The sequence below is a fragment of the Capsicum annuum genome, unplaced genomic scaffold (assembly GCF_002878395.1).
Source record: "Capsicum annuum cultivar UCD-10X-F1 unplaced genomic scaffold, UCD10Xv1.1 ctg4263, whole genome shotgun sequence".
Taxonomy (NCBI): Eukaryota; Viridiplantae; Streptophyta; class Magnoliopsida; order Solanales; family Solanaceae; genus Capsicum; species Capsicum annuum.
The window spans coordinates 924,295-935,757 of NW_025850043.1; positions in this window are offsets into that span (position 1 = coordinate 924,295).

Sequence of the window (11,463 nt, forward strand, 5' to 3'; positions counted from 1 at the left end):
TGAAATTTGAAGAGCTATTTGCGTTCTTTATTGAGAGTGGGTAGCTATAGCTGACAGTTCTAAAATCTGTAACTGAAACTGTGGGAAGTAGTTATCTAACCGACATGCCCCAAATACGCTATAATAGCTAAGCTGGGGCCCAATCTCTGCCCTGAATGGAGGGGTATCAATACCGCACCACTGGTAAGGATAGCTGTGAGAAGCCTATACTGGCAGGTACTCAATGAGAATGGTGGGAACCCTAAACTGATGGGTTAAGCAAGCTCATCAACCCTAATCTGATGGGTTAAGATATCTTAACCTACGCTAGCTACGTAGTTCTGGAACACGAGGATGACTACTAAGAATCACACCCTGAATTTGCGGGTGAGTTTCCATCCTTGGGTACACTAGGTGCTAACTTCTACTCCCATCTGAAGGATACTGAACTGAATAACTAAGATGAACTGAATAACTGAACTGAACTGATTAGCTGAACTGATACTGATTAACTGGACTGATACTTGTGGTATTGTTTAGCAGAGCTAAACTAAGTTTACTAGATTCCAATGACTGATGGAATATAATGAGTTCTGAGGACTGGTTGAGAGTACTAAAGTTACTGAGATTGACTGTGAATACTGAGGTTGCTGAGGTTACAGAGCACTGAGATCACTGGACTACTGAGATTGCTGAGATTTTTGAGTTTTCCTGAGTCACATGACTGACTGAATTCTATAGATCATGGCTTGAATGAGAGTATCATGAAAACATAACATAGCTCTAGGCACACGACTATATTTTTCGGGTACAAGTACCCCCAGGACTCGATGGAAGAAAACTAACACAACTTGAATTTCTTGAGTACACGACCGTCAATAAAAATCCATAATACATGAGTGGGGGATTTCATGAAGTAAATGGTCATCATAATATCTATCATGAATAGGAATACTTATAATCTAGTCATAAATCTCATATTCTAATATCATGGGCATTCCGACAATGTATACTATTCATAGCAATCGCATGGAAACCATTCAAGAATAAGGAAACGACAACATGTAACGTTTAGTTCATATTGTAATGATTTGGGGATATTACACTTCATGTATTTATTCAACATCTCAACCATGGTAGGGAAAGCATGGATATATTTTGTGTACATAATTTATATCTCCATTATCATACATGCTTGATACCACAACAATAACAACACATAATTTGCATAGAAATTCATATTGGAGTGTATGACTAACATGAAATTGTTATTTAGATACCATGAAATCATTTAAATATGAAGTTCTAACATACTAGGCATTTTATCGAACACCTTGCATGCATTCTTTAAGGCATAGGTGGATTTAATACTTGCATTCTATCAATCCATCATGTTTTCAACTAACAACGTAACTTTCATGAGATATACAGTCACGATACTATTATATGGCAAAAAAAACCAACATCAACATGGGTATGATCATATCACTACAATCAACCAAGCTTTTGTATTTTAAAGATTGATTCTTGAACTTCACGGCTGAAAGGAATCCGTGGATGAACACTACGTATACCTTGGAAGGGAGGTTCTTGATGATTGATGGAGGAATTTCCTTGAAATTTGATCTTCAAGCTTAATTATGCAACCCTAGTTGTTTTTCTCTTTTAGTGCTCTTGGATGATGAGCTTTGAGATGTTAATAGGGTTGTAATATGTTTAGAAGCTATATATTTCGTAGGGTTAATTTTAGGGACGTGTGAGGAGTGTTAAAAGACTTAATTACCCTCAAAATAACTCAAAACAGAGTGTTTTTGGCATTGGAACTGACTTAGGCGGCACCTAACCAATCGCCTAAGTTTGGTTGGGCGGCGCCTAACCGATCGCCTATCCTTACTGTCTTTTATGAAAATGGGCATAACTTTTCACTCGGGTATTGGATTAAGGTAAAATTGATATCGTTGGAAAGATAATTCAATTATCTACAATTTTATGGGTAGAAATATGCAGAAATACCACATTAACATTGAGTTATACTCGTTCGAGATAAACCTTGCAAAATCGAACACTAAAACTTGATGGATTCAAAATCTCTTAGCTTGTATTACCTTAAGTGACTCATATGAACATGCTTAATGTATCATAAGATATCTTATCGCTAGGATACTTATTGTAAGTCATACACTAAAATGCTACTCGCAGGATAGGAGGTTTCATATATAGGAAAAATAGTTCGTCTCCTAGCTTAGAAATATACGGGGTATTATATACCCTCATCTTTTCTCCGCAAACTCAGACTCAACTTAAGGTAAAAGTTCATCTTAGAATGACTCTTTTCCATTCTCAGTCCTATCTATATAATCATTCTCATATCTTTTCATGCATTCATGAATTCAGTTCAGTCATGTATCATGTTTCAGACTCAGTTATGTATTCATATTTTTAGCCAAGCATGTTTAGTATATGTTCTCAGTTTCTTCACTGTTGTCATATTAATCAGTCTCATCTAAGGATTAATGATCCCAAGGGGGAGACATTATAATACCCTGTATTATGCTTAGCTTATTTCAGCTCCTAGTTGCATGCATAAGAGGCTTAAACCCTAAAAATTTAACCAAGTGTTGGGGACTTAATCTTATATTTGGACTCTTAACATCGAGGATTTTTAAATTGGCATTACCAACTCCGAGATGTAGGTTTTTTAGTTAATTCATTTTCAGAGGTGTAATGAGCATGTCTCAGGAAAGTTTTAGATTTTTCGGATGAGGATTGGGTCATGTTTGGATTTTGATTCTAGCAGCTCACCGCATTTGCATCGCGACATACTGCTTATAGTGATGAGACACTCACCATATTGTTATGCCCTTTTAATCTACATTCCTGTTATGAATTTAATCTCTTGAGGGGTAGTTATGTCTTTTTCCATTGACCCAATTCATAAAAACATGAATTAAAGAGTTAGTTAGGGCATTATTTTTCCATACTCTCCAATTTTCTCTCAACAACAAACCCTAATCATTTTCCAAGAACATGAAATTCAATTACTTCCTCTCCATGAAAACTAAGAATTTAAGCTTTCCAATCCAAGAAATTTCAAGAAAGCAACCGAATTGGTGTTTCTCTTTCAAGCTTAAGGGTTTAAGGTATGTGTGATATTCATCCATGGGCCATTTTCACCCCTGGAGTCCAAGAATCCATTTTTATGTTTTAAATGATGAATTTACATATTTATGATGAATTATTTTCATGAAACTCTTATGAATTTCAATTTATGTATCGAGTTTACAAGTGTTTTTATGAAATGAACCTTTACACATTGAAATGAAGAAATTTTCATGTTAAATCCTTACCACATGGTTTTAGTATTGTAATTATGTTATTATCACATAATTTACTCATTTCCATGCTTAAGTTTATGACTTTCATGTGTTTGCTGAAATGGCTAAGTGTTGGATTTTAAACAATGATTCCCTACAATATTTTCAAAGCTTTTATATGTTTGTATTATTATTTCCATATAGTGCTGGTGGTTTATGAACACCCAATACATAGCTGTTTACATAATTTCAGTAGTTTCAGAATGACTTCAGATATTTCATGAGCATTACCATTCAGGTAGTTATTATGATCAGTTGTTTGTTCAGTTAAGCTTAGTTTAGTCCAGTAATCAATATCAGTTCAGTTGAAAGTTGGATTCAGCACCGAGTGAACCCAGGGATAGGGGCATTCCTGCTAGTTTAGGGTTTCAACCTTAGTAGCAATCCTTGAGTTATAGAACTATGTAGCCAGCATAGGTTTTAGATATCTTCCTGCTAGATCAGGGTTGACATATATCTCATGAGGTTTTTTGCTAGTATAGGGTTACTCTTTTGTCCTTTGAAACACAACTTTAGTGGTTACACATAGCCAGAGTTAGTACCCATGGCACGGTAATGATACCCTTCCAACTGGGGTTACTGGTTGGACCCTAATTACCTCAGATTAGGACATGTTGATTAAATGATACCTCCCACATTCTTAGTTCAGTATTCAGTACAGAATTCAGTTCAAGTTTTCTTGACCAAAGCATAAAGATTACCAGTTATTTAATTATCAAATTTCAGAATTTTAGCTTACAAATTATCTTAGAAATAATATATTCTTGGTCATGCATTTTTAGATTTTACAACTCTTATCCATGTTACTCAGCTATTTTATGCATGCATACTCTGTTATTTAATGTTATTCTGTCAGTCATTATCTTATGCACAGTTACCCCATGCATTTCAGCCTAACCTCATCTCATGTACCAGTATATTCAAAGTACTGACCACATACTTTTCTTCGCACTATGATGTCTTATATCATAGTTTTGGATGCATAGTTTCCTAACCGCGCTTAGACAGTTCAGTTTATCAGCAGCAACAGTTGTGGTGAGTCCTCATCTATCGAGGACATGATTGTTTTATTTTAGTTTATCTCAGTAGTTCAATATTTATATTTAGTCAGAGCACGGTCAGTCAGTTAGCGGCTTTTTCAGACATTTGAAATTTAAATTTTAGAGCCCATTCCGTATTTTGAAGTCTTCATTAGTTAAAATTTGTTATGGGTGAAAAATTCAGCCAAATTACTTCATATGCCAATTTTGACAGTTCCAACATCTCTAAAAATTGAATTTTAGGCTAGTGGGACCCTTGTTTTGGGTCTCAAGGCTTCCAAAATTATTTTGGACTATTGGTCGGTAGTTAAGAAAATTAGCACATAAGTGTGGGACCCCTTTTTGTCGAAACAACCTCAAATAAAAATTTTGATTGTGCCATTGAGTTTGAATCATCCAATTTGATAGGGTTTCCATATACAGGTTTTTGAATGAAGCCCGAGGTATCAGTGAAGTCTTGAAAATTTCCAAGTCCCAAAAGGTTCTGGTGCATTCACTTAAGTGCCCATTGGGTCGCTTAAGCAAAGGCCGCTAAAGAAGCCAGTTGGTTACTTAAGCGGCCTGGCTTTCTCAGCAGGTGTCGCTTAAGTGATGCCTTTGGCACTTCAGCAATGGTCGTTTAAGTGGCCAAAGGTCACATAAGTGACATGGTTGATTTAGGCAATGTCACTAAAGTGGAACGTGGCTGCTTAAGTGATGCCCGCTTAAGCGACACCTGGGCACTTGGAAACCCTATAAATTCCTGACTTAGCCTATTTTCTCCCTTTTTCACTCATTTCCAAGTAAACAGAACCCTAAAAAGTGTGAAAACTTGGGAGAACTATTAATGGGTGATTTTGGAATGTTCGTAAGCTTGAATAATGCATTTCTTCTCAGAATTATTAGTAATCTTCCATCAATTTCATGATTAAATCCTTTATCTTTATCGAAACTCCCTAAAATATTGGTGAGTTGATTGTTGCTCCATTTAAGCTCGGAATTTATCCATTTTGAGGGTAAATGTTCCTTGAGCATAAAGGGTCATATTGTCAGTTTTAAAAGTGTGATCCTGCAAACGGCCCCCACATGTGATTTTTACGTAATTTTGGATCCGAAGCACACGTGCAATATAGGTATCATTGTCATCATTTTGTTGAGTAAAACGTGATTTTGATAGCATGACATCTTTCAAAAACTTTTGCAAAGGGGAAATCGATGGTTTAGTGTATTTTTTCCGGCTTTTCTTTGGCATACAGGTTGGCTAAGTTTACCCTCCTCATAGATCGAGCTAATTTGCAGTATATTTATGATGTTATGCTAGATATGAGATGGGAACTAGGAGTTAGAGTTATAGTTGATATAGTTAGAATTATTTGGATTGGTTAGGTTATCTTGGAACCTTAAATTAGGCATAATTGACATAGTTTCTCATGTTTTAGGTAAAATTACTATCTTAGGGATAATTGTGGCTTATTTAACAGCTAGAAATGAATATAGATATCTTAGCTTAATCCTGGATAGTATTTGTCTTAGTATAAATTTCAGTAATTAAAAGTGGTCCCTCATAAACTTCTGGCCTACCTTGGGTCAAGATTTGTGTTATCTCTCATAAACTTCTATATGCATTGTGTTACCTCTAGCCTTTTATACGCAATGGTTATTGACACAACCCTACAAGGTATCTTGTTCTAATGGTCATCCTAAGTCCGACCGACATCAAAGACCACTCCCGTTACCCAACCCAACCTCCAGGCGTCTGCCCTGAGTTGGCTAAATTTCGAGCATATAACAAGATAGTGTAACAGCTCACATGAAGACTCTGGGATAGGAGCAATATCGTGACTGACTCAATTGATTCCAACCATCCCATACCAACAGTCCCACCATACCAAACTAAACCAATACCAAAATAAGGTCCATAAACCAGGCTATAACCAAATAAGTTCCAAAGCACAATATGATTAATCCCAAAATGAAATACGATAGAACAGTAAGAAATTATGTCCAATGATGTCAGCCACAATTCTAATGCCAATATGAAGGCCAAAACCAATATTGATCTCGCACATTCCAACCCATAGCAGTACCACAAAGCCTCTAACCAAAAGATTGAGAATATCTGGTTGGAACATACCCCCAACCATATCTAAAACCAATATCCAAAAATAAACCAAAATGTATAAAAGTATCCATAACATAAAATGGAGCCTTTTGGAAATATGGAAGCTCACCACTTAAATCAAACAACTATTCCTGAAACAATCACTGTATAGGAAGAGTAGAATGGCCGGTTTCTACATACCATAGGTATACAGCCGCCTAAAGATGGGTTGACGAGTGATCGCTCGTAGGAACTCAAGATAAGGATAAAATAATGCCATTTATAAATCCAAGTAAAACCATTCATATACATATATCCATATATATATATAATCATGCCGGGAAAGGGAACCAGGTTTAGCATGTCATGAAATTTTTTACCTTGGCTATGTAGCTTTGCCGTCCTAAACCACCTACGGGCTATATGGGTTCAGCTCCCCCTAATAAAAGGTCCCTAATGCATGAAGCCGTATGACCAGGGAAGAAAACCTGGGATGACAAGTACATCCCCCAAAATATAGTGTGACATCATGCACACAATCACCAAGACCAACGTCACGTTGGAAAATATGAGTTTCCAATTTGACATCCCTGGGACCTTCAAATTCCATGTATTTTCTATACACCCCGCTATTATTGCCCTTTAAAAACCATTACCAAGCAACCAACCAATCCATTAACCATTTATTAACCAAGGCCATTAATAGTGGTATCGTCATACCAATAATAACTTGCAAGTATTGTCCATAGCCAACCATATATAGGTTTAAGGGGTTCTATGTACCCTTCATGATTTTCAATTAACCAAAACCATGGCCACCAAGGCCTTTCAAATCAATTTAAAACCATTTAAACCATTCATATCATTTAGGGTTCCATTACCAAGTTAAACCATGCATAAGTTCCATTGAAAACCCAATATTATAGTGAAAACATTGTTATAGGTATTTTATCAAACACATTAGGGCATAGTATTTCCAAAACAAAAGTCCATTACCAAAGAACCATTCCCATGCAACCAATTACCCAAAACCACCATTAATGCACATGAAAGCATAATTAAAATATGGGAAAACTATAACCAAGTATTAATAACCAAAACCCTCAAATCCTAGTTGAAAACTCAAAATCATACAACAATGAAATCCTAACAACATTGTATAAAACCATGCCTTTAATTTAAAATAACAATGAGGGAAGAGAACATGCCTTAATTGAAAAATTATACGGAGAAAAACCACCGACAAGATTCCCAAATTAGTCCTCTAGTTGAAACCCTAGCTTTCTTGCCCAATAGCTTTTGAGCGAATTATAGAGTATTTATGAAGAGTTTCTAAATGTTAATGAATAGAATAATAGGGTAAGTAGTCTCCCAAGTGAGTTAGAAGTAGCAGGACCTTACTAGGATAAGTGGAGAAATGTCCAAAATACCCCCACATAAGTTGCACAAAATCTAGTTAGAGGGGTATGATTGACCCTCATGAGCCATACCTTTCGATACGAGTGGTACCCACCACTCATATCCTAAGCCTTAATCCTTGGACCTAAAATTATCCAGTGTATGAATCATCCTACACAAGTCGTAGCGATAGTAAACGATTCGTACGCTTCACTTGTATCCCTAGCAAGATAGAATTATAGAAGGTTTGAACCCTATGTGCCATATGAGTCCGTGTAGGACTCATACCTTTACTTATAGATCACAGTGAGCCACTCATACTCTGATCCAACCTAGGTTACCAAGTCTAAGGTTAAGTAAAGAAACCAAATAATTTGTATCTAACCATACGACTTGTACTACTAAGTCATACTCGTTCTAGTGACTAAAATCCATCCCACAAACCAATACTAGTCTACATATAACTGGACCATAACATCCGTACCCTAATATACGGCTTGTACCTATGAGTTGTATTAGTTCCACAGATCAAAATTCTAGAAAATTTTCTAAGGAATAGAAACCAGAGTGTTTCAGTCTACCCCACAAAAACTATTTATCCTCACATAACAGACAAGGTAGGGGAAACCACACACATGAGTCATTTGCATTATCAAATATATTCCTAAACTTTAACAGATTTTTAAAACAAAGTGGCAAAGATATTATTCATTCTTTAACAAACTCAGAAAATAAAAGTGTGTTAAAGACACACACCTTCCGCACGAAAGCTAGAAGCAGAAAATAGATGCGGATACTTGGACTTAATATCCTCCTCCACTTACCATGTAACTTCTTCCAACTTATGGTTCCTCCAAATAACCTTATCCAAATCCACATCCTTTGTTCGTAATCGACGAACCTGCCTATCCAAGGTTTCAACCGAGACCTCTTCATAAGATAGAGAGTCTGAGATACCCAACCTCTCTAATGGAATAATTGAAGAAGGATCACCAAGTCACTACCTCAACATGGACACATGAAATACCGGATGAACCTATATTAATCTATAAGGAAACTCCCATTCGTAAGCAATATTTCCAACCCTCCGCAAAACCACATACGGACTAATATACCAGGAATTGAGCTTCCCTTTTAACCAAACCAAACTACTCTCTTCATGGGAGATACCTTAAGGAATACCTCATCCCCAACCTCAATCTCCAAGTCTCTATGCCTAATATCTATGTAGGAATTTTGGTAACTTTGGGTAGCTTTAAGCCTATCCCAAATCCCCTCCACCCCTCCATAGCCTGGTAAACCATGTCGGGACCAAACATATCTGCCTCTCTAAGCTCAAACCAATAAATAGGAGATCTACTCATCCCACCATACAATGCCTCAAAAGGAGCCATACTAATACTAGAATGATAGCTATTGTTGTAAGAAAACTCTACCGAAGATAGATGCTCAACCCAATTGCCACCATAATCAATCACACAAGCCTAAAAAATATCCTCCAACGTATGAATAGTTCTCTCTGCTTGTCCATCCATCTGTGGATGAAAAATAGTACTCAAACATCATTACCTTATGTATACCCACATCGCTCTTAATTTTCATCAAGATAGGATCTAGGGCTTGCTTCTCCTTAATCTCTGCACCATAGAAGACCGAACTACTTCTTATACCATTACACCTTTACACTTGGAGTCCAAGAGGAGAACTCAAAGATTTGTCAAATGGTGAATATCCTTCACCAATTCCCGCTTTCCTTCCTTCATATGAGCTTACCTTCCCATGGATAACCTACTAAGAGTATCAGCAACCACGTTAACTTTACCTAGGTGATAGTAAAGACTCATATCATAGTCCTTGAGAAGTTCCACTATCTCCTCTTCCTGAGATTGAGCTTCTTCTGAGTGAACACATACTGTAGACTCTTATTATCAGAAAAGATGTTCACGTGTACACTATACAAATAACGTCTCCATATTTTCAAGGCAAAAACCACCACTAATGGCTACGAATCATAAGTAGGATAATTCCTCTCATGTACCTTCAACTGCTTGGAAGCATAGGTAATTACCTTCCTATCCTGCATCAGTACACAACCAGGACCTACCTGAGGTACATCATAACAGACCAAAAACCATTTATTTCCTTCTAGCAAAGCCAGAATTGAAGCCAAAGTCAGCATGTCTTTCAATTTCTCAAAACTCCCTTCATAAGCATCCAAACAAGAATTCTTAACCTTCTTCTGAGTCAACTTAGTCAAAGCAGTAAAAATTGATGAAAAGCCTTCCTCAAACCACCTATAATACCCAGAAAAGCCTAAAAAACTCAGGATGTCAGTTGGAGTCGTGGGTCTAGCCCACCTCTTAACCACAACACCTTTTACGGGTCTACTATATCCCCTCACTAGAAATAATATGACCAAAGAAAGTCATAACATTAAACCAAAACTCACACTTGGAGAACTTGGCATACAACTGTTGTTTCTTCAAGGTCTACAATACCACACGGAGGTAATTAGCATGATCTACCTCACTTTTGGAATAAACCAGAATGTCATCAATATACTTAATGACGAAGAGATTCAAGAACTACTTGAAAACCCTATTCATCAAATCCATAAATATCGTCAGGGCACTATTCAATCCAACTAACATAACCAAGAATTCAAAGTACCTATACCAAGTACGAGAAGCCATCTTAGGGATATCCTCCTCTCTAATCTTTAAGTTTATGACACCCAGACCGACGATCTATCTTAGAAAAGAACTTGGCACCTTGCAACTGATCAAACAGATTATCTATCCTTAGGAGAGGATACTTATTCTTAATCATCACCTTATTCAAATTCCTATAGTTAATGCAAATCCGAAGCGAACCATTCTTATTACATACGAAAAACACCGGTGTACCCCACGGGGAAACACTACGATGGATAAACCACTTATTCAGAAGATCCTTAAGATATTCCTTGAGTTCTCTCAACTCATCTGGAGCCATTCTATATGGAGGAATAGAAATTGGATGAGTTTCTAAAACTAGATTAGTACCAAACGTGATTTTCCTATTGGGAGGAACACCACGAGGATTATCCAGAAAGACCTCAGAAAACTCATTTACTATCAAAACTGAATAAATAGAATAAAATTTTGTAACGCCCCAATTTTCTTGAACTAGCATGCCACACGGTGCTCATAACCCCGAGGGACCACAAGCTAACCCCTTCTGATATCTGTAACTAAGCACTGCATAATATACTGAAATAAATGCAAAAAATAGGCAGAAACTTTCCATAAAGTTCAAATACTTAAAATACATCTGAATAAAGTTTAACAATATAAAAACTAATTATCTGTCCAAACAACTAGTATGAAAAATCTATAATCTAAAAGCCTCTAAACTGTCTGAATAAGAAGTTGATGGGATATATCCCCAGCTAACTCCAACTTCTAAAATACAAAAACTGGTAATAAAATGAAATAAGAACCATCCTCGAATAATGAGGACTCACTGTTAGGTCTACTGCTGCTGACTGGAACAAAGCTGCTAGGGATGCTCTGGATCTCGTACTTCTGAGCCTATAGTGTAAAGTAAAATA